General features: G+C 39.3%; 1 protein-coding gene across 1 annotated transcript in view; it reads right to left on the reverse strand.

Annotated features, from left to right (window-relative positions):
• Positions 1-21,097, reverse strand: part of jcada (junctional cadherin 5 associated a) — an 85,073-nt gene extending 63,976 nt beyond the window's left edge. The window contains exon 1 of the mRNA XM_039753873.1: positions 20,956-21,097. The gene's annotated coding sequence lies outside the window, so the exon portion shown is untranslated. The remainder of the gene's footprint in view (positions 1-20,955) is intronic.
• Positions 21,098-22,051: the final 954 nt, after the last annotated feature.

Consider the following 22,051-nt stretch of genomic DNA (forward strand, 5'->3'; position numbering starts at 1 on the left):
AAGGGATATATTTCTTAATATTAACATAATATTCTAAAATCTACTTAATCCAACAAGGGGATTTTTTTTTTTACAACTTTAAAGAACAGGTCATTTGGCCTAACAAAGCTCGCCATTCCTATCCACTTAATTCCTCCAAAATAACATCAAAGTTGAATTTTGAAGGCCCCTAAAGTCCTACTTGTTTCATCTGTCTGTTGTTCTCTGTGGGAAGAAAAACTTCCTAATGCTTGTGTGAAATTTACCCTTAACAAATTCCCAATTGTGTCTCCATGTTCTTGATCAGAGTCTCTATCCACTGGACTAATTCCCTTCATAATTTTAAATGCTTCAGTCAGATCTACTCTTAATCTTTTAATCTTTCCTCATAACTCATCCTCTGTACCCCTGAATCAGCCTAGTCGCTCTGTCTGGACTTTCTCTAGTGTTGCTATGTCCTTTATGTATCCTGCAGACCAAAATTGCACACAGGACTCCAGATGAGGCCTCACCGGTGTGTTATAAAACTTCAGCGTCACCTCCTTGGTCTTGTACTCCACACATCAAGGCGCTATATATAACCTGACATTCTGTTAGCCTTCTTAATGGCTTCTGAACATTGTTGGGACGTTGATCATGTCAAGTCCACTACAACTCCTTACTCCTCCTTGATGAACTCATTTTAATGTCACCATCTTCATCCACTCCACTAATTCTCTTCATAATTTAAAATACTGCAGTTAGGTTTCCTCTTAATCTCCTTTTGCTTAAACTGAAAAGGCTCCGCTCTTATTTAAATTCTGGAATCAGCCTAGTCATTCTTCTCTGGACTTTTTCCAGCACTTCAGTGTCTTGTTTGTAGCCTGGAGACCAAAATTGCACACAGGACTCCAGATGAGATTTAACCAGTGTGTTATAAAGCTTCAGCATCACCTCATTTGAGTTGTATTCCACATATCAAGGTGCTACATAACATGACATCCTGCTAGCTCTCTGAATGACTTCTGGACATTCTTTGACAGTTGATAGTGTTGAGTCCACTATGACTCCTAAATCCTTCTCATATGTTGTACTATTGAATTTTAGAACTCCTATTGTGTATTCAAACCTAACATTTTCACTTCTTGCATGTAATGCTTTACATTTACTGACATTAAATTTCATCTTCCACAAAGCTGCCCAAGCCTCTATGCTGTCCAAGTTCCTCTGTAATGATTCAATTGATTCTTGATTATCTGCTAAACCACCCAGCTTGGTATTATCTGCAAAACGTAACCAGTTTGTTATTTATATTCCTATCTAAATCATTCATATTTATATATATATATATATATATATATATATATATATATATATATATATATATATATATATATATATATATATATATATATATATACATACATATATACAATGGAACCTCGGGTCTCGAATGTCTCGGACCACGTACAAATCTGGTTACGAGCAAAAAGTTCGCCAAACATTTGCATTTGTTCACAACCACACACTCGGGTGATGAACAAGCCAGTTTCCCTTCCTGTTCGTACACGCCAATGATTTCCGCACGTGTTCAGTCTCTCAATGCGCATTGTTCTCAGTCAGATGTGCGTGCATGCAAGGTTAGTTGTCTTGGTTGTTTATGGTTAGTTTTTGTTTAAATTAAGGATTCTTCAAATTTTCATTTTTTTTCCCTGTGCTTAAAACTCATTAAAAAAGTGTTAACAGCGAACGGTTCATAAGGCTGTAGCATGAACTCTTGCAATGTTAGTTTTCTTGGTTGTTTATGGTTAGTTTTTTTATAAATTAATGATTTTTAAAAATTTTTTAAAAACTCATTAAAAAAAGTTAACAGTAAGTGGTTCGTAAGGTTGTAGCGTGAACTCTTGCAATGTTAGTTTTCTTTGTTGTTCAAGGTTTTTCACAGCGCTTCACAGCATGAACTCTTGCAATGTTAGTTTTCTTGGTTGTTTATGGCTGTAGCATGAACTCTTGCAATGTTAGTTTTCTTTGTTGTTTATGGTTAGTTTTTGTATAAATTAACAATTTTTATCTTTGTTGTTTATGGTTAGTTTTTGTATTTTTTTAAAATTTTTTAAAAACTCATTAAAACAAAAGTGTTAACAGCGAGCGGGTTCGTAAGGCTGTAGTGTGAACTCTTGCAATGTTAGTTTTCTTTGTTGTTTATGGTTAGTTTTTGTATAAAAGAACGACTTTTAAAATTTTCTAAAAACTCATAAAAAAAAAGTGTTAACAGCGAGTGGGTTTGTAAGGCTGTAGCGTGAACTCTTGCAATGTTGTTTTCTCTGTTCAAGGTTTTCTTAGTGTTATTCAATGTTTTTACATTTAGTTTACTATTACACTGTGCATTCTATGGTATAATTAACTATTTTTGTGCTTAAAAATCTTTAAAAAAATATATTTACATACAGTTCGTGCGGTCTGGAATGGATTAAATGTATTTACATGCAATCCTATGAGGGAAATTAGTTCGGGTTCCCGAGGTTCCACTGTATATGCTAAAAACAGCAGTATTGACCCTTGAGGCACAACACTCTTAACATCAGCCAATTGTGAAGAGGTTCCTCTCACCATAACCCTCTGCCTCCTGTGTTTTAGTCAGTTCTGTGCCCATCTACATACAACACCCTGAAACCCCCACTTCATTATTTTGATGTACAACCTTTCATCAAATGCTTTCTGAAAGTCAAGATAAATAATATCACATGCACCACCTGGATTGTATCCTTTTGTGACTTTCTCATAGAATTCACAACCTCCTTCACCTGAGCTCGGGGGCAAACCAGGACAGAGATGTGAAACAGGAAAAGGTCACAACCAGGGATGTCAAAAAGAACCGAAACACTGTAGCCAAAGCACTGGTAGAAAACTGAGGTCAGAGGAACGACGCCAAACTCCTAACCTAACTCAGAACCTAAAAGATCGATTTGAAAGCAAGGAATTCTCAAAGAAGGTTTAACAAAGGTTTATTATCTGTAATTCGGATAAAAACACAGTGAAATGGGCAACCTTTTAAACACATCGCTACAATAACCTGTGGGTTCCGACCTTGGGAGACGCAGCCCATAATGATGGAGAAAACTACTTAGGCAACAGGAACAAAGCTGTGGTACTCCCAAAAAACACAAAAGATAGCTGCCAGAAAGGAATGAAATCCCTAAAAAATTAAACAGTAAGTTTGGTCCAGCAAGGCGGTAATCAAATCTGGATGAAGTGCCAACCATCACCAGGCCCACCCATGTAACCACCACACAAGACTAATTTAGAACCATTGATTAACCTGACACACATATTGGGTCATGGGACATGGAAGGAAATTCATTCAAAAATCAAATTAAATTTAATTCACCACTGCAAACTGTAGTGAAATGCTTAGTTAAAAAAGCACAAAAAATATAACTATTGTAATAAACAACAACTCCCCCAAACACACACATTAACTTCAGGCTTAGATAATAATTGAGCGGCTGCTGTCTGATAACATGCTGAAGTAAGATGAGGTCAGACATGCCCAATTGTACAACGGGTTTACATTTAAAAGCATCAACATTTGGACAGAGCAGGTCCAACTTATTGTGTCCAAAAATGGCAGATGTTTGTTCAATCCAATGTTCCCTGGATGAAATCATCAGCATTCTGGGGCCAGAATGATTCATCAATAAAGTGTTGGTAATGAAGTGAATCTGGGGAGCCCCGAGAAAAACCCAGACACGCATGTGAAAAATGTATACACTCCCTAAAGACAGGGACTTGGCACAAGTTTCAAACCTGGCAGGCTCAAGCACTAACTACTGGATCATCCTGACCATCCCTTATTGACTACTTTGAGTAATGAAACACAAATTACAAAATATATTAGGATGATTAGTGTTCACTTACACTTCACATAACACTACTATCATGTTATATGCCCTCCAAAAACACCAAAATGCATTTCATAAATGTGAAAGTATCACAAACAAATGCTATATAACATATAGTAAATGAGAAATCATATATTACTGTAGAAATACTAGCAAAATGTAGTCCAGTTTTGCTTCTATAATGCAAAATAATTATGATCTATCGCAAACTGTTTAGTAAAGATAAACCACTTTACATATTAGGATGGTATATGTGTTCATGTGGCAGTATACTGCCATAAAATCACAAAATACTTATAATAAGGTCCACCTAGCTATTCTTTTATGACCAGCTAAATCCAGGTTAACAAGAGCCAGGACTAAGCAGGACCCAGTGCTGGACCGGGCATTAGTCCATGTCAGGGCACACTCACACTAAGACAGTAATGAATCACAAGTGCTTGAGAAGAAAGACCGAGAGCCCAAAGAAAACCAGAGGGGGCATGAAAATTACACAGTGACAGTCACTAGATTGGGATTGAATCCTAGTCTTCAGGGGCCTATCAGTAAACATTATTAATAAGAAACTATTAAAAATGATTTAAGAAAACTAACAATGTTTAGCAAATTAATAAATTATCATTGAGTGAAATATTGAGCACAATGTTACAGCATACTCCCTAACTGTCTATAGATAGATAGATAGATAGATAGATAGATAGATAGATAGATAGATAGATAGATAGATAGATAGATAGAAAGATTTAAAGGCACTATATAAAAGGTAGATAGATAGATAGATAGATAGATAGATAGATAGATAGATAGATAGAGATAGAAAGAAGATAGATAGATAGATAGATAGATAGATAGATAGATAGATAGATAGATAGATAGATAGATAGATATACAACAGATGGAGAGGCATAGATAGATAGATAGATAGATAGATAGATAGATAGAAAGGCACTATATAATAGATAGATAGATAGATAGATAGATAGATAGATAGATAGATAGATAGATAGATAGATAGATAGATAGATAGAAAGGCACTATATAACAGATAGATAGATAGATAGATAGATAGATAGAAAGGCACTATATAATAGATAGATAGATAGATAGATAGATAGATAGATAGATAGATAGATAGATAGATAGATAGATAGATAGATAGATAGATAGATAGATAGATAGAAAGGCACTATACAACAGATAGATAGATAGATAGATAGATAGATAGATAGATAGATAGATAGATAGATAGATAGAAGAAAGGCACTATACAACAGATAGATAGATAGATAGATAGATAGATAGATAGATAGATAGATAGATAGATAGATAGATAGATAACAGATAGATAGATAGATAGATTGAAAGATAGATAATAGATAGATAGATAGATAGATAGATAGATAGATATATAATAGATAGATAGATTGATTGAAAGGCACTATATAATAGATAGATAGATAGATAGATAGATAGATAGATAGATAGATAGATAGATAGATAGATAGAAAGGCACTATATAATAGATAGATAGATAGATAGATAGATAGATAGATAGATAGATAGATAGATAGATAGATAGATAGATAGATAGATAGATAGATAGATAGATATGAAAGGCACTATATGATGATTATAGGTAGATAGATAGATTCATACACGTCCTGATTTAAATAAAAGGTTTATTACTCACAAGTACCTCGACCAGGCTTCTTTATATACAGTCGATTCTGGTTAATTGGACCAGAGAACCAAAACAGATCATATTACATAAGCCTAATATTGTTCGCTTATTTGGACCAAAATTCCGTTTAATCAGACTAAAGAACGTGACAGAGAATAAGAAAATGAAGCCACAAGTCACACTGCGGAAAGCGGATGTAAAGAAGGTCAGCAACATCGGGAGGATCCCTGGGCTCACCAGGAGAATTTATGCTTTTATCAAAGGTCAGGAATTCGGAAAATTTGTAGCAAGTGCAAACCAATGGGGGTAAATATGCCTGCCCTTTCTTTCCTAAAACGGACCGCCCAGAAGACGGCGACATGAAGTCGAGCGTAAACAAGTGCAGTGCGTAAACAGAATGCGTCAGATCACACTCGACAAGTTCTTCAAATGTTGACTGGAATTTGGTAATGTAACCTTTTTTATTGTGCTTTGCATGCTGAGTGTCGTGTAGATCGAAGAATTTCGAAGAATTTGTAGATTTCTTTTTCAATAAACAAAGTTGTAAGCAACCGTACATGTACATGTGCGTAGTTTTTGTTTGTACATTCGCCATATGCGTGTGCAGCACAATAAAAGTCATAATGACATTTTAATATGTTACTTATAGCATGTCCCGTCTTGGTTCCACATGTATAGGGCATGTTCGTGTAATCGGACCAGCCGGTTATTAGGACCAAAATGATTGCGTCCCGATGTGGTCCGATTAACAGGAATCGACTGTCGTTGCACAAACCACCACACACTTCTTCTTCCTTTTCTATGTCTCTCTCAGTCTTCTCCTTCTCTCTTCACAAGTGTGGTTTGTCCATCCTTCACTCTTGACGCCAATTCACCTGGGTGAGGTGGAGTGACTCTTTTTATCTCAAACCTGGGGGTATTTTCGGGGTTAGGACATGGTCAATTGGAAGCAGGTGGAGGTCCCATTAAATAAGGGTGCAACATCCTTCGGTGGCACCCACAGAACCCAGCAGAGCTGCACTCCAGGACTACTGGTCTCAGCATGTCTAGTGGGTATCTGTCTTGGAAAGGCACTATATAATAAATAGATAGATAAAATGCTTCAGATTTTTTTCTGTTGTAAGTAATAATCTGTTGATTTTAATTTAAAAAAAAAAACCTTTCCTATTCTTTAGTGAGTATTTGGGTATTGTAAGAGACCACTGGCAGCTCAACCCGACTGGGACGCCCCTGCGTTGGAAGGATGGGGTAAGGCAGAATTTCAAGGACACTGCCTCCCCCAAAACGCTAGATGGTAGCTCCCCTGGAGTGTAACGGTGCCCCAGATTCCTGCAGGGCATCCTGGGACTTGGAGTTCGATTTCTCAACCCTGTTGGGTCCCGACTGGGGGAGCTGTCAAAGGACCTGGGGACTCATCCTTTTCTTATAGCCTGGAGGTAGTCATAAGGACGGAAGCCCCGATGTACTTCCGAGCTGAAGAAAAAGCCAGTTCTTTATTAGACCCGGAAGTACTAGCCGGTCACATGGTTGGAAGGACAGAAGCACTTCTGGGTCAAGGACTTCATAAAGGACTGCTGAAGACCCAGAAAGCGAGCCGGAGTCAGGAAGTGTAAGACAGAGCTTGCTGGGAGGTGTGGGGGAGAGAATTATCATTATTATTATTATTATTTTGAGAATTGAGAGCATTGTGTTCGATTAATTGCCTGTTCTTTGTGGCTGGGGTGCTTTGGATGCACTATTTAAGAAGAAGAAACATTAAATACTTCTTAGTGCTTTCACCCTGTGTCCTGTGTGTCTGTCTGTTGGGTTTAAGGGGCAACAATGACCCCTGGCATTTACAGTACATACTATTAATGAGTCTATCCATATGTAGCAAAAAATAGTTTTTAGCTACTGTAATAATAATAATAATAAGAAGAAGAAGACTACAGATCCCAAAAACTACAGACCTATCACCCATCTGTCTACGCACTAATACTTACTGCATACATAACAAACAAAACACACACACATCACAGATAATGATACACTTAACAAAACACACACACATCACAGATAATGATACACTTATTTCAAGGAACAACTCCTAATGAACTCTGTGATACTCCAGTAGGCCTACAAAAAATACAAAAAGCTACACACAGGATTTGTCGACTACAAAGAATCATTTGAGATTGTCCCACTCATATGGCTGGTAGAAGTATTAAACTTCCGCAAGATACACTCCGCTCTCATACACAGCCTACAAACACTAATGGGACACTAGAGGACAACACTACATGGACGTATGAACAGCACAGCAATACACAAAGAAGACAAGGCATCTTCCAGGGAGACTCACTTAGCCCTCTCTGGTTCTTTTCTTGATTATCGCCCATTATCAAACAGATTAAATAACACACAATATGTATGTAAAGTCAAAAACCAACAGCAACAATACACCCTTATCACATCTATTCTATATGAGCGACATTAAGATACTATATGCATGAACAACAACATTTATTTCTATAGCACGTTTTCATACAAATGATGGAGCTCAAAGTGCTATACGAGATGAAGAAATAAAAAATATAAATATAACAATAAGATTAGACGATATTAAGTAACAAAGAGTAAAGTAAGGTCCGATGGCCAGGAGGACAGAAAAAACAAAAAAAAAAACTCTGCAGGGGTTCCAAGGCCACGAGACCACCCAGCAGCCACTGGGATCAAACAATTACAACAGATATTAGAAATATAAACGTTTTCTTATTACGTCGGCAGGGTTTGTTGAGCAAATAGAGATGTACAGTACATATAAAGGGGTAAAACTAAACCTATATTTTCTTTCTGTGGCACGAGTTTAACTACTGTACATAAAAAAGAATTGTAGCAAATAAAATGATTTTAATTATTTGTTTAGGTGCTTTGGATTCCTCAGAAATTAGGAAATCTGGACAGGATTATTTGCACATGCAAGGTTTCTGTCCCACCCTGGTTATTTTTTAAAGAACGTGCTTAATTTAAGCATGTAAGGGATAACAGTGAAATAAATGTTTTATACTTAAGAAAAAAAAAACAAAACACAGAATCTATATATATAATTCACTAAGACAAGACAACCATGAAAAGCACGCCGGAAGGGGCGTGGATTCACTAAGCCGACTAGTGAGACACCTATGGCGCACGCAGGAAGGAGCCACGCCCACCAACTCCAAGACCATTGGATACGACGACAACTCGCAGGGCTACGCCCATTAATTCGGACGCAAGGACACAGAAAAAATGGCGTCATTTATATTCGTCGGTCGTAGAGGCCACATGCAGTGCAGGTCAGGTTAATGTCATGTACCTCCAAGCTACGTTGACTGTTCGCAGAGGCATGTTTCTCGCGGAGGTGAATCGCCATATGCAGCGTGTGAAATGGTTTGCGAGGGGTTTCCCATGGGATCCTTAAAACAATCCTTTCCAACTGAGGTTAAAACACAATGAAGTAAGCAGTCTTTAAAAACCGAGTTTTCGGTTACGACGCACGACCTCATGCACCATAGCAAACTGTTTTACATGCTACATACAGCAATTCGCATCCGCGACAAACATGCGTCTTCTTCACTCACAGACAATTATATGTTGCTCTCTCCAGAGTTCCATCTTTTCATTCACTTTCTGTTGTATCCTCAAACCCTCCCTTTTTAGACAACTGTATCTTTCCAGAAGTGTTCAACCATCAATAAATAATTATGCGGCGTTTGTTATGCTGCGGCTCCTCTATTGTGTTGTATTTTGCTCTCTCCAGAGTTCCATCTTTTCATTCACTTACTGTTGTATTCTCACACCAACCCGTTTTAGACAACCGTGTCTTTCCAGAAGTGTTTAGCATTCAATAAATAATTATGCATGACTTCGAGCGTGTGTCTATCCTGCGTGGGTAAGCCGTTGAGTCCATTCGGACTGCAAACCGTGGAATTCCCACTAAGTGCGACTCATACGCTCCCACTGGTTGCGTCGCGACAAACATGCGTCTTCTTAGATGCTCCTGCACTTTGTACACACCCCCCTCCCACCTCGCTACTACCGTGGACGAGTTGGAGGTGGGCACATGTGCGGGCAGTGCATACTGATCGAGAAATCAGCAGACTTAGCATGACGGACGGAGCTGAATGGACGTCCTTCTCTCCTCCCGTTCCACACTCCGCGCCGTGCTCCCCCATCCCTCCATCTGGCAAGTGAAGGCGTGATTGCGGTCCGCCAGTTTTCAGTCACGGACAATTGTGTGTTGGTTCGTTCCGTGCATTTTTACAATGTTGCTTTTCTTGCTGTTTTATTACATTACCGATTTTTCAACTGTTAATTTTCTCCCTGTGCTTAAAAATCATTAAAAAACCGGCCTGATTATGTGCCGTATGGTACGCCGCGGGTTGGCTAGTTAAATGTATTCAGAAGACATACACGTGGAGTTTGGACTGGAGATGTGTAAAGCAATTCATGTGGAGAAGGGAGTCATTAGAGAAGGTGGGAATACCCTCAAAAATGCAGCCGAATCAAAGCCATGGCAAATGGTGGACTTTACAAATATGTTGGGTTCCAACAGGATTAACTTATACAACACAAATTAAAATACACTCTATGCCACATCTTTCACAAATACTCAAAGCACACAGACACACATGCCACTCAACGAAAGCCATCCTTAAGTACGCCATACCTACCCTCAGGAGTTACACACTGGTCATAAGCAGGCCTACAACAACTACAAAGGAAAACACAAACACAACTCACCAAACGCAAAAAACAACACCCCTAAGCAGCCATAGAACGACTCCCTTTTATACGTGCTGAAAGAGGAAGCCATATCACAGATAAAAATGAATTTACACAACACACAGGTTAATAAAACAAAGCAGCATATCACAACACTAAACCAAGCAAAAGTCCATGCAGACACAAACTCAACACCACTTAACCCCCATACCACAGACAACATCACAGCGGATATAATGACCACCCAACTAATGTAACTTAAACACAAGCGTCTGCCCAGAAAACATGGCACGACAGACATCCTCATAAACTTCAGTACCATTATGTAAGGTAAGATTGGGTCAAGCAGTCGGCTAAGCCACGGTGACATACTTGCCGAGACAGAAGGGTTTATGTTAGCCACTCAAGATCAAGTGATAAACACGAGAAACTACAGTAAATATATACTTAAGGATGCTAACTTGCAGATGCGGCCACAAGGAACAAAAAAGAATCCAATACATCACATCAGGCTGTAAACTGCTGACACAGACAAGTGGGAAACGACAAGCATTAGACATCAAGAACTGGCACTGCAACACAAACTAGTCGCCACATACAAACCAGATTAGAAGTTCAAAACACTGGCACACATAAACTAAAATGGGACAGAATTGTACTGGCAGACTAAACTATCCACCATAAAAGATCAGACATAACACTGGTATACCAATTCAATAAAATGTCATATATTATTGACATTATCTATACTTAAACCTCCTATAACATTGCCAGATGCTGAGAAATGTATGCATGCTTTTGTTATTACTTGGCTAGATTACTGTAATGCATACGAAACATAGGGTGGCATGCTGGCACAGAGGGTAGCACTGCTGCCTCGCAGTTAGGAGACCCAGGTTCGCTCCCTGTGTAGAGTTTGCATGTTCTCCCCGTGTCTGTGTGGGTTTCCTCCTACAGTCCAAAGACATGCAGGTTAGGTGCACTGGTGATTCTAAATTGTGCTTGGTGCGTGTGCCCTGTGGTTTGTTTCCTGCCTTGCGCTCTGTGTTGGCTGGGATTGGCTCCCTGTAGTTCGGATATAGCGGGTTTGATGATGGATGGATAAGAAACATAAGAAATCTGACAAGCGAGAGGAGACCATTCAGTCCCTCAAGCCTGTTTGCTTAGCTAATAGCTATGCTATCCCAGTATCTCACCCAGGTTCTTCTTAAAAGCATTCAAGGTTTCTTCTTCAACTACATGTCCCTGAAGTTTGTTCCACAACTCTTTGCGTAAAGAAGTGCTTCCTGGTTTCAGTTCTAAAAGTACGTTTCCTTTAAATTTCCACAAATGTCCTTGAGTAGATGATTCACCCTTAAGACAAAAGAATGATGCTGGATCTACTTTTGAGGATTTTAAAGACCAGGATTAAGTTCCCATGCTGTCTCCTCTACTCGGGACGAAACAGGTTTAATTCTCTGAGTCTATGACAGTAGGACATGTCCTTAAGTCCCATGATGCACCTGGTTCTTCTCCTTTGCACAGCTTCCAGTGCTGCTACGTCTTTCTTGTAGCATGGAGACCAGAACGGCACACTGTACTCCAGATGTGGTCTTACTGGTGCATTATATGGCTTGAGGATAAGGTCCCTTGACTTAAATTTAACAGTTCTTATTTACTGTATATCACTCCTAACTGATCTACCTAAGAAAGACATCAATTGGTTGCAATTAATTCTGAATGCAACAGCAAGAATCCTACCAAGAAGTGGGAGGATAAGTTTGCGCCCCTATGTATATAGTTTATTATTACTAATAAGTATTAAATAAAAAGACTTACTGGGGTGATATCATAGGAGGAAACAAGTGTATCGAGCGAGAGTGTCCGATGCAAAGCATCAGCTTGCTTAAGGTATTTGACGAACGTTGCAACTATACATTTGGCTTTTTTTTTATTTTGCAATTTATTAATTTTCATTTTTCATCAGTTTGGTGCCCTTTCCCATTGTTCACCCATTTAAGTTCCTCATTTGCCTCACCCTTGTCCTGGCCCTGGTGCATCTCACCAGTCTTAGCATCATTACACTAGTTACCTGTGCCGTTTAGAATTGACTTTAAAATACTGTTAATGGGGCGGCATGGTGGTGCAGGGGCACTGCTGCTGCCTCACAGTAAGGAGACCTGGGTTCACTTCCCGGGTCTTCCCTGCGTGGAGTTTGCAATGCTCTCCCCGGGTTTACGTGGGTTTCCTCCCACACTCCAAAGACATGCAGGTTAGTTGCATTGGTGATCCTAAAATTGTACTTGGTGTGTGTGTGTGTCCTGTGGTGGGCTGGCGCCCTGCCCGGGATTTCTTCCTGCCTTGCGCCCTGTGCTGGCTGTGACTGGCTCCGGCAGATCCCCGTGACCCTGTGTTAGGATATAGTGGGTTGGACGATGACTGACTGTCTGACATACTATTAATGGTACTTAAAGCTTTAAATAATCTTGCTTCTTCCTACATTTTGCGGTGCCTGTACCACTACATTATAAGTCATAGCCTTTCGATCTTCTAATGGCTGTCTGCTTATTATTCCAAGAGCCAAATATAAATGGAGTGCTGTGACGATCGTCTGCTGTTATGCACCAAAAATCTGCAAAGCTTCGCCAATAAAGGTATGCCAGGCTAACACCATGAATCATTTTTAAAAATCTCCCAAAAAAACACCTTTTTTTAATTTGGCCTTCCCATAACTAAAATTTTGTTCCACCCTTTATGAATTAGACATGCACAGAATTACCATACTCTTCGATGAATCTGCAATCCTTATTAATCTTTGCTTTTCTTTGTGGTGGCTTTCTACATTACTGTTACCCCGATGGAGTTCTAGTTTAGCCACCTGTGATGTTTGAATGTTGGAATACCCCAACCTTCCACAAGACCCACTGTGTCGAATACTTTTAAGTTGAAGCCTTAAAAAAAAACAAATAATAAAGAGCTATTTAAAGACATTTATGAAAGGTAAAACGCCTAGTGGGGGTAAACCAAAATTTGGAATAATATTAGGTCAACCTGCAGCAGTGGCACTGTGGAGAACCACTCTCACCACTCCCCTCCATCTCCACCTTGCGGGAGGCACTGTAGCATCCACACCAGTTCTGAAAGGTTCTACAGCAGCTTATACCCCTCAACTGTTAAGATTCAGAACTCTTTGTTGCCCCTCTGCCCCCAGATCTGCTCATAATAGCTTATTTATATGCAGTACATTTGTTACACTTGTTACTAGTGTGTTTTTTTATTATTATTTGATTTGTTACTATCTGTTTGAAATTACTACTAACAACTCACTTACCTATTACTTATTTATTGATTTACTAGCCATGGTACAGTTATATGAAAAAGTTTGGGAACCCCTCTCAGCCTGCATAATAATTTACTCTACTTTCAACCTTAAAAGATAACAGTGGTAAGTCTTTCATTTCCTGGGAACATCTTAGTAGTGGGGTGTTTTCCGAACAAAGATTTTGAAGCAGTATTTATTCGTATGAAATTAAATTAAATGTGAAAAATTGGCTGAGCAAACTGTCAGTTTCAACTGTAAGGAACGTAATCAGGAAATGGAAGGCCACAGGCACAGTTGCTGTTAAACCCAGCAGGTCTGGCAGGCCAAGAAAAATGCAGGAGCGGCACATATGCAGGATTGTGAGAATGGTTACAGACAACCCACAGATCACCTCCAAAGACCTGCAAGAACATCTCGCTGCAGATGGTGTATCTGTACATCGTTCTACAATTCAGCACAATTTGCACAAAGAACATCTGTATGGAAGGGTGATGAGAAAGAAGCCCTTTCTGCACTCACGCCACAAACAGAGTCGCTTGTTGTATGCCAATGCTCATTTAGACGAGCCAGATTCATTATGGAACAAAGTGCTTTGGACTGATGAGACACAAATTGAGGTATTTGGTCAAAACAAAAAGCGCTTTGCATGGCGGAAGAAGAACACCGCATTCCAAGAAAAACACCTGCTACCTACTGTCAAATTTGCTGGAGGTTCCATCATGCTGTGGGGCTACTTGAGGGACTGGGGCCCTTGTTAAAGTCGAGGGTCAGATAAATTCAACCCAATATCAATAAATTCTTCAGGATAATGTTCAAGCATCAGTCACAAAGTTGAAGTTACGCAGGGGTTGGATATTCCAACAAGACAATGACCCAAAACACAGTCTGAAATCTACAAAGGCATTCATGCAGAGGGAGAAGTACAATGTTCTGGAATGGCCGTCACAATACCTTGCCTTGAATATCATCGAAAATCTATGGGATGATTTGAAGCAGGCTGTCCATGCTCGGCAGCCATCAAATTTAACAGAACTGCAGAGATTTTGTATGGAAGAATGGTCAGAAATACCTCCATCCAGAATCCAGACACTCATCACAGGTTATATGAGGTGTCTAGAGGCTGTTAGATTTGTAAAAGGAGGCTCAACTAAGTATTGATGTCATATCTCTGTTGGGGTGCCCACATTTATGCACCTGTCTAATTTTGTTATGATGCATACTTTCTGTTAATCCAATAATCTTAATGTCACTGCTGAAATCCTACTGTTTCCATAAGGCATGTCATATATTAAAAGGAAGTTGCTACTTTGAAAGCTCAGCCAATGAGAAACAAAAATCCAAATAATTAAGAGGGGTTCCCAAACTTTTTCATATGACTGTAACCGATTAATTAAAAAATATTTCCTATCTCTTGCCCTATGTGTACTATCAGCACCTTTCTTCTGTATCCGTGTGTGTCTGTCTGAACCTCTCTTCACTGGCGCTTCATTTCTCGAGCATGTTGACACACATGTGCGTCAGAGGGTCACAATTCAGGACTCACTTAAGGTATGCGGTACCACTCCAGGACGAGAGAGGGCGCTGTCACTAACAGTCTTGTCTCTGTATTTCCTCACAGCCTTGAGAAACCGCCCCTTGAGGGCAACGAGGCTAAGGAAGCCCCACCCCCCTCCAGTTCACTCAGTTTAAAAGGGAGATGCTCCCGGAATTTGGCATCTCTTTTCGGGCCTGACTGTTATATGTAGAATGAGTCTTGTCTACAGACCACTAAACCAAGGGAATTCTCCCAATGGGGGAGCGCTATTGAACACGTGTTTTATTTAAATTTTTGTTTTTGAAATGTGCCCTGCCTCATCATTTGCCCTACTACAATGTTCCCATAAAGCCTTCTTCTCAGATTCAGTCATAATTTATGAGGTGCCTTTCTCACCTCCTGTCTGGTGTGATACAGTGGAACCTCGGGTCACGAACATCTCGGAACACGTACAAATCGGGTTACGACCAAAAAAGTTTGCCAAACTTTTGTATCTGTTCACGGCCAAACACTCGGGTGACGAACAAGCCAGTTTCCCTTCCGGTTTGTATGCGCCGATGATTTCCGCACGTGTTCAGTCTCTCCCTGTGCATTCGCTGTGAACTCTTTGTGCTCTATTTCGTTTCCCTTCCGGTTCGTACGTGCCAGTGATTTATGAACGAGTTTAGTCTCTCCCTGCACAGTGTATTGTTCTCGGTCAGACGTGAATCACTCAGAGGGACTTTACCTCAAAACTGTAATCTCCTCTCCACTCAGTTCCTCCTCACTTCCTTCATGCCAGAACTCGACTCATGCAAGGTTAGTTTTCTTGGTTGTTTATGGTTAGTTTTTGTATAAATTACGGATTTTTCAAATGTTAATTTTTTTCCCTGTGCTTAAAACTCGTTAAAAAAAAAAAAAGTGTTTACAGCAAGCGGTTTGTAAGGCTATAGCATGAACTTTTGCAATGTTAGTTTTCTCTGTTGAAGGTTTTCTCAGTGTTATTCAATGTTTTTACATTTAGTTTACTATTACACTGTGCATTCTATGATATAATTAACTATTTTTGTGCTTAAAAATCTTTAAAATGTATATATATTTACATACAGTTCGTACGGACTGGAATGGATGAATTGTATTTACATACAATCCTATGGGGGAAATTACTTCGGGTCACGACGAAATCGGGTTGCGACCAGAGTTTTGGAACGAATTACGGTCGTGACCCGAGGTTCCACTGTACTTTCTGTCTATAAAGACGACTAACTCAGAATGCACTTTTACTCCTTCCTGTGCATCTTCCTCTTTCGTCTTGTTGCCAAAGCCAAACTGACCAATCACAACAAAGCCAAAACGACCAATCAGATTGCTCCATGGGACTGTACATACAGATCTAAGTGTTTAATTATACAGTATAATTGTTTAGTATTGTTTAGTTCTTTACTTGTCTTGCACTTGTTCTGTGTTGCACTGTGGTCCTGTAACTTCATTCCAAGGTATGCTCACACACACACACGTATATACTGTACATACACGCACTCTTACACCTTCATATATGAAAGAACACACAAATACGCGAGACAGACAGGCTAAATTACTTAGAGCTGTGTAAGGGCTACGGCTCTGGGACAGAAACCTTTCATGTGTCTATAGCTTTAGTTTTAATTGATCTGAAGCGTTTACCAGAACAAGTGATGACCTGAGTGAGACAAAAAACATATAAATCACAACTAGAAAAACACTGAGCCCTGTTTAACAATGGACTAAATACAGAACACAGGACTTACAGTATATTGTGCTGAGAAAGTCCTCAATTATACCTATAGAGATTTGGGTTTCAGTGCATACTGCATGAATACTCGTATGAGCGAGAACTTGTGTATACATGATTACATGCGGTAAACACAGACTTTGAAAGCTTCACCTTTTTCATTATCATCAAAAGCAACTCGAAAAATACCACCGACTTTAAACAATCAGTTACAAAACTATGCAAACAATTGTACCACTTGCTGTAATTTAGTGTTGTACTCATCTCTCACAGTGGGCAACCATGTGCATCACAAATGAACTAAGCTGCAACAATCTTCTAAGACAAAAGGTGTGAATTGAGGCTGACAGTCAGATGAAAGCTGCTGAGCTGATTGAATTTAGCGGGTGGAAAGTGACAAGAGACTGTGACAGTAAAACAGAGCGAGCAGTCAGCGTGATGGAGTGAAGAGAAACAATAAGAACAAACACAGGCAGGTCCCTGGGGTGGGGAGATGGGGGGGGTCCGAGGTTGACTGTTGATCAGAGAAGGTCATTAACAAGATCAAAGAGAAATAACATTCTGAAATAAATAAACTTTATCAAATACAAAACAGGAGAAATAAGGACTGCCTGTTATCTATCATGAAAAATGTATTGAGTAGCATCTTTTATTACAGAAAGAAAAAAAATATATATATATATATAGTATATTGTATGTGTATGTATATGTGTATGCTAATAATAATAATAATACATTTTATTTATATAGCACTTTTCCCATGCTCAAGGCACTTAAAACAAATTAATACAAATAGCTTCTGCATAGCAGAATAAACACAAAAGCATGAAATAGAATAAAAGAAAGAATAAACCAGAGTATAATACTAAAGTCAATACTAAAAGAAATGCCTGAACAAATCACATAATTTATGATATAACACACAAACAAATTATCCTCAGCATCTGGACAGAGAGGTAAACTGAAAGAAGGGGCAGAGAGTTAAGTTAAGTTAAAAGCCTTCTTGAACAGATGAGTTTTAAGTTGTTTTTCAAAAGAATGAATGGAGTCAGCGGATCTAATTAATTTCAGGACAGCATTCTAAACTCTGGGTGCTATACAGTAGTATATATACTGACATTCCAAAACAGATATTTGAGAAATATTTAATACCTTCCCATGTTATCCTGTAAACAAAAACCAAAGCCTATCACTACACTCAACCCCAACTCAATTGCTGGCCACTCTGTCTTTTACATTTTTGCAAAATTACAATTGAATGAATATTAGAAAACTTTTCACAAGATCTAGTTGAGCTTAAAGTCCTACTCTCTTTCCATCTCTCCACTGTTCAAATATTATCTATCTATCCATTATCCAGCCCACTATATCCTAACAACAGCACAACACAGGGTGAAAGGCAGGAAACAAACCCTAGGCAGGGCACCAGCCCACCGAAAGGCACACACACACCAAGGACAATTTAGGATTGTCAATACACCAAACCTGCATGTCTTTGGACTGTGGGAGGAAACCCACACAGACACGAGGAGAACATGCAAACTCCACGCAGGGAGGACCCAGGAAGCGAACCCGGGTCTCCTTACTGTGAGGCAGCAGCACTACCCACTGTGCCACCGCTTTAATAAACACTCACAGATTTAAATCATGGGATGAATGGCTATCATTTTCATCAATCACTAGGCAAGACTAAATGTTAATTTAATTCTTATGTGTAATATGTGTGGTATAATGTTTCACCATAAGTACTCACTGCTATATTATATTTATTTGTACTGAGTTTATGTTATTGGTTGTCTTATTTGTTGGTGTTTTTTTAATGTTATGTAGTGGTCTCTGTAAAACCTGCTGACAAACCAAATTTCCTTTATTGGACAATATAACTGAATTGAATAGATAGATAGATAGATAGATAGATAGATAGATAGATAGATAGATAGATAGATAGATAGATAGATAGATATGAAAGGCACTATATAAGAGATAGATAGATAGATAGATAGATAGATAGATAGATAGATAGATAGATGAATATGATGATATATATATATATATATATATATATATATATATATATATATATATATATATATATGTAAGTATTATAACAAATTGTTCTGCAAAAATGTGTCAAGAAATGCTACTGGGGCACCTTTATACTAACAGCAATATACCTGTATAATGCCTCACTGTTACTGTGACTGCATAGTCAGAAGTTTGCTTTTCTTTTAAAATTTTCTTTCTTTTTAGTCATTTTGGTGGATGTTCACCAAATATATATATTTACTTATCTGTCTATGTATTTATTTATTTAAAGAGCTTCTGTAAAAAGAAAAATGTATATAGTGCCTTTTCATAACTATCTATCTATCTATCTATCTATCTATCTATCTACCTATCTATCTATCTATCTATCTATCTATCTATCTATCTATCTACCTATCTATCTATCTATTTCTCATATAGTGCCTTTCACATTATCTATCTATCTATCTATCGTGCCTTTCACGTTATCTTTCTATCTATCTATAAATATATATATATATTTACTGTATATACAAAATGCCAATAGTTGTCTGTCTATCATGCAAAAACTTGTAAACCATTCAGCACTGAGCCAAGATTTGGAAGTGCAGGCTACCTCGGCCATGCAATTACATTTTGGGTCCTTCTCACAGCACACTGTGGTGCAGCCACATGCTGTAGTGGACAGGGGGAGAACAGCACAGGTATGTGGCATGGTTGACTGGAAAAGAATAAATTATATTGATACAATGCATTTGTGGGATGAAATGGTGATAAAGACTGCACTGCCACTTTTCTGCACTTACTCAAGCCCACTCACTTTGGACCAGTGCAGTATCACCAAAAACCTGTGGGAGGCATGTGGACGTGGGAGGAAAACAAATTACTTTTATAAAATTTTATGTATAGAGCATGCAAACTCTTCAAGAACCATAAGAATCCAGTGTCCTGAAACTGAGAGGCACATACACTCTCCACTAAGTCCCTGTTTATTTCTGTACTGTCATTACTGTTTTATTGATGATTTACAGCACAAAAGTATTGCCGTGCCAACCTGTTGGAAAGAAATTTGAATGTAAATGTCTATGTTTTCTGTTTGAATCCAATTTAATAAATAGTTTGAGGTTGATTAACTGTTGTTTCAGGCAATAAAAAATACACCTGCAAAGACTTGAAATGTCCGTGCAAGAAGTGCTACTAACTTGCTATTTAAGAGATGTCCATCACACCAATTAAGAGTCAAGTGAAAGCCACAGCCTGTTTGGGTAGCAAAAGGACAAATACGCCATCACTGCCTGGACTGGCCGCCAATCGGACCCCAAAAAGCACTCTCGCACACACACACGATATATGCACATACACTCCTAATACACGGATCGACTTGAAGGCGCCAGTACACAGTAATGGTCGCGAGTTGGAGGACACCTCTTAGCGTAGCTTATCTTGTGCTTTCCGCCGGCTCCTGTCTCTTAAAACCACTATGCGGAGCAGCAGCAGTTTCAAGTCTCCAGTTTTTCTAAACTGCGGCTCATGTCCGAACGGAAACGTTACCTTCGGAATACGTAATACTGTTAAAAGAGTATGCAACTCTATGGCCTCAAACTATAATGCAACATCACACAATAACCGGGCACGTTTTCGAAATCGTCTTATGCATCAATATGTGCCAGTCTAAAAGGACAACACTGAGACAGTTTTTGCTAAAGCCACCAGCCCGGTTGGCGGCAGGACTTTTACGCTGCAATACTCCGTATATCATGTCCTATACATATGTGCACTGCGCCGTAGTGCATACCCTCCGCCGCGCAGCTCACCAGAAAATCACACCGTTATCTCGATACATGTAACGGTAGCGAAGGCAAAAAATATACGCGCCCAGGATGGCAAGTTGGAGCGCCCTAACGTTAATCATTACCAGATGAGGCTCTGCCTTCAGAGTTGAATCCTACCCATTCCAACGGTTCTTAATTAAAAAAAATTACAAATATATAAGAGGCAAAACTTGCTCAAGGTGAAACTGTGTGCTGTGATAACAACGCGGTGCATGAGGATCTCACTCACCTCTCCGTGGCTGTCCGCTGCAGCCCGGCGACAGCGCTCGCTCTCGCGGCGGCTCCTCAGTCGGAGCTGTTTGCGCACAGGCGCAGGCGAGCAGAGCCGAGCACGCTTCATGCAGCGGCGGGGCCGCGGCGGTGGAGGCGCGAGCGGAGCTCCGACAGGAAACTTTTTTTGGCGAGAGTGCGCGTGCCTGTGAGTCTGAGCTGGAGTGTTTTGGGGAGGTGGTTAGAGGGTGTTGTACTTCAGCCTTTGAATGCTCTCTTACAGCTTTCTTTTACCCGCCCAGACTGCTTTAATGTTTTGATGCATTCCAAAGATTGTTTTTACACAGTTTAAGAAAAAAAAATATAACAATTATTTCAAAATATATTTAATTCACCGCAATTTAAAGGCTTATAACCAAACTACATATGTTGGTGATATGTAGTCTTTCCGTTTCGGCCAAAATAAATAATTTAAGGTCGGTTACGTAGTACAATCTTTTAAGTAGTATAAATAAATTGATTCATTTATCCACCCATTTTTTTCAAACCCATGATCGTACTTTTTATTACGACAGATCCGAAGAGATACGTGACATCATCTAGTGCCATCTATGCCAAGACGAGAAATGGCGTCATACGAAGCAAAATAAAGGAAGGCTGTTTCCAGTTTTCAAACAAGTGTTAAAGCCTGCGATCGGCATAAACACCCTTGACCCTTGACAACAGACGAGCAAGAAAGGATTCTATCGGGAAATGTGAGTTAAGGGGGCAAAAATGTACCTACATTCTTAAAATGTTACAGAGGTGGCCTTAGGGGTGTGCGGGGCCTTGGGCCGGTTACGTCAAACGCTGTGTGGACTGTATAAACTTTAATAAAAACAATGTTAACATAACATAATATTCAACTATTTTTTTTGCAAGATAACACGTGGACTTTATCACTTGAGAAAGTAACTTGACAAGTCCGCTCGAACGGGACTCGCGGACCTCAAAAGCGGGGCCTGGGGCGATCGCCCCACTTGCCAACCCCAAACGTCGCTCTTGCTTAAAAATAAGGGTTCTTTAATGGCACTTTACTGGGTGGTGTAGTTCTTTCTGTAAGCAGGAGTTCATGT

Source organism: Polypterus senegalus, chromosome 5, assembly GCF_016835505.1.
Source record: "Polypterus senegalus isolate Bchr_013 chromosome 5, ASM1683550v1, whole genome shotgun sequence".
Classification (NCBI taxonomy): Eukaryota; Metazoa; Chordata; class Cladistia; order Polypteriformes; family Polypteridae; genus Polypterus; species Polypterus senegalus.